This window comes from Pinus tabuliformis, chromosome J (assembly GCF_031772625.1).
Source record: "Pinus tabuliformis cultivar Carrire ecotype Pingquan chromosome J, CPIR1, whole genome shotgun sequence".
Classification (NCBI taxonomy): domain Eukaryota; kingdom Viridiplantae; phylum Streptophyta; class Pinopsida; order Pinales; family Pinaceae; genus Pinus; species Pinus tabuliformis.
Genome location: NC_142295.1, coordinates 930,621,421 through 930,624,841, shown reverse-complemented (window position 1 = coordinate 930,624,841; position 3,421 = coordinate 930,621,421). Strand labels below are relative to the sequence as shown.

The 3,421-nt window shown below is 39.3% G+C and overlaps 1 pseudogene; it reads right to left on the bottom strand.

Moving 5' to 3' along the window:
• Positions 1-325: 325 nt before the first annotated feature.
• LOC149229822 (tyrosine--tRNA ligase, chloroplastic/mitochondrial pseudogene) lies at positions 326-2,049 on the bottom strand (annotated as a pseudogene).
• Between the last annotated feature and the right edge of the window lie 1,372 nt (positions 2,050-3,421).

Sequence of the window (3,421 nt, the reverse complement as noted above, 5' to 3'; positions counted from 1 at the left end):
TAAAATGTTAAGAAATGTATAAATTTACTGTAACTGTTTCGATTGCCCAAAATCTTATGAGAATACCTCGAGTGAACATACATGTCAAACTGCATCTATGAATCTAAGAAAATTGTGCCAAGCTAGAACAATTCACCTACAGATGTCTATTTGAAATCAGTTAAGTGTGTATCATGAACATTGACAACTTGACTACATCAGTCGTTTGAAGCAAAGACACACATAACTGAAACAATCTCAAGCCTACTATCATGGTTCATTGAAAACAAATTCTAGGTAATTTATCCATTCAAACAATCAATGTCCTAAAAGCCATCCGCATGAATTAAGCTATCGTTACAACCAACTTGTTCTTTTTGCCTGCTGATAGAAACAACAATTTATCATCGAAAATATCAGTTGCTTCAATAATTTTCCCCTCGTTGTCTACTCTTTGGTTATTCATGTAGAGACCTCCTTGTCTTAATGAGACGCTTCACTATTGCTCTAGTTGGCAGCAACCCGACTTTCACAGATAAATCCACCAGAGATGAACTCAACACCTCATTATACTACAACAAGGAGGATGGTACTTCATTTGCAATGGCATCAATAGTTTTCCATTCTAAGTGAGTCTTTGAACCATGAACCGAAGCCTATGTTGCCCTCAAGGCCTCCAATCCTTCTTCACCATGAACGAAACAATTCACTTCTTCAGCAAGTTTGCTTGGAACAGAATTGGGGACGTACCCAAGCTTTCTCATGCCTTCTTCAAGCTCAGAAAATTTTTCCAGGATCAAGAAAGCAAGCTTTTTCAAAAATACTATCACGTTTGCATCAGAGATCCCAATAAAATGTTGGTAAAACTTGTAAGGGGAAAGCATGGAAGCAGAGAGCCAAATCGCCCCATCTTCTGACTTCCCAAACTTGGTCCCATCACTTCTCAAAATAAGTGGAAATGTCAACCCATAAGTCCCTTCTTGCTGAAGAACCCTCCCAATCAATTCAGTCCCTGCAGTTATAAACCCCGACTGATCACTTCCCCAATATGAACCGAAACATTCTCATTCTTAAATAGGTGAAGAAAATCATAACCATGCAGCAATTGATATGAAAAATCAGTGAAGCTCATCCCCTCCTCTGACTGCAGCCTCTTCTTCACACTCTCCTTGGCAATCACGGTGCCCACTCTTGCATGCTTCCCGATATCTCTGAGAAAATCCAGCAGCTTGAATTATTTCCACCAATCATAATGATTTATCACTATAGCATAAGAATGACGAAATCCTAAATTTCCATCATGGATATCATTCGTCTGCCCTAATAAAAATAAAATATAAAAATTCTTGAAATAACTCGATTTAAAAGCCATGATCACAAGACTCTGTTAGTAATTGATTTAAACACTATCAACAATAAAAATGAACTCGCACACAAGCAAAGCAGTAAACATACCATTATAAATAAATTACAGATACATGTACCCTCATTTTTGTTACTACACATTCATTGCATGGAGGAATACAGACACAATGTAGCAAAGAAAAAGCATTTGAAAATATCATTCTGGACTATACAACTAATTGGTTTGTGGGTATCGATCTGCAAACCTTCACCGCGGTCATCTGCACGGAGGGCTATACAGACATATTTGACTACCCCAATCATAGAAAGAGTCCAAAACATGAGGCTGAGAATACCCAAATAATCTTCCTCATCTGGAGATTTCAAGTTCATAGACGGGTACACGTACAGTGGAGAAGTGACCAGACCCCCAAATGCCACTCCCAGCGTTTGATAAGCTAAAACAACCGTTCTCCATATGCCCACACTCTCCCCTTCCTGTAAGGAATCAGGCAGTTTCAGACATACATATATTGCCTCCCTCGTTATCGCAGACACCATAAATTTAATGCACTGAGGGTTGTAGTTATGGCTTACCTGGACTTTAATCGAGTCTGCAACACCTGATATATGACCACTGGACATAAATGTTTTGGCATTCATAAATCGTCCTTCTGCACCTTTCTCTTCGTTGCAGTCTTTCCTATTTCTGTTGGCAATTCGCATCTAAAAAAAGAGAACGCTACGCGCTCTGGTAGGAAGCAGAACGCTACGCGAGACGGCCGCTCTGGTAGGAAGCAGAACGCTACGCGGCCGTCATGCAGGGAAGAAACAAAGACACGTTTCGTGTGGTGTGTTGGAAAAAAAAACATTTTAAACTAAAAAACATATTAAATCAACGGCTGAAAACACCTCAATCGTCTAACACATAATCAATGGCTCAGGATCGCACACGTCACATTTTAGGGATGTCTTTCCCAGAGGGAACACAAAAATCGTGACTCTAAAATGCGAATTTTAGTTTTAAAAATTTATATTTTTAGATTAAAATATCAAAATAAATTCTTATTTTAAAAGGTGGTGCTATTCGTAGTACCTATTTTTTTCAAGGTTAAACAACTATGGCCTTAACAACCTCATAATGTTGCCAATAAAAATGTCGAAATCAACCTTGAATTGAAAAGTGGCACCAAAATCAACACCTTTTTCTTGGGGGTCTGTTATAGCTGCTATAACACCCTCCAAAATTTTGGATTACACTCAATTTCGTAGCCTTCCTATGGTTTGAACATTTTTGTCACAAATATCGAAGCTTATTTCATGAGCTTTCTTGAAGTGTTTTGTCCTCTTTTTCATGTTGGGTAAACTGTTGTCTTTTGGCATGTTTGGTTGTCATGTAATGTGTACAAGCCTATTCTAATGGTTTCAAGGGTATATCTTTGTGTATATGAGTTATTTCTAACCATGTAAACATCTGTTGCACTCATTCACAGAGTTCTTAGCATTGTCGCACAAATGTCGTCATGGTTGTTCCAGTCTATCTTAAGTGTCGCACTTGTTGTAACTTGCCGAGAAGTTATCACATAGAGGGAAATGTTGTTTTCATGTGTTCAGATGATCTATGTTGTCGTGTCGTCAAAATATTCAAAGTGTGTGATCATAGTCAAAGTTCATCATCGTTCACACCGATCTCATTGATCCCACACTTAGCCATTTTTAGAAAAACTTCCTGATCAAGCAACCTAGCTTCATCGGACCTCTCTTGAGTTACGTACTACGCAATCTCATTCCTCTATCTATGACCTTGTTGCTTGGCACTGCATAATGTGTAGTTCTTGTCTCTCAAGATTGTTGCACTGCGCAGTTTTTGTGCCCAAGCCCTGACCTTGACCTCTAGAATTGCGCAATCATGTCCCCAACCCAGCTTAAACTACACACTTTATATCCTCAAACCTCAAGCTCATCTCTTGGACCCTTGAACTATGAAGCTACGCAATTTCCCAACCTTCCTTGACTCCCACGCCTGTTTAGTTAGCTCTCCTAGTGCCCATTCTCTCAGCCTGTCCCACTGGCTTCAAAAACCATGGAGTCTTGTCCC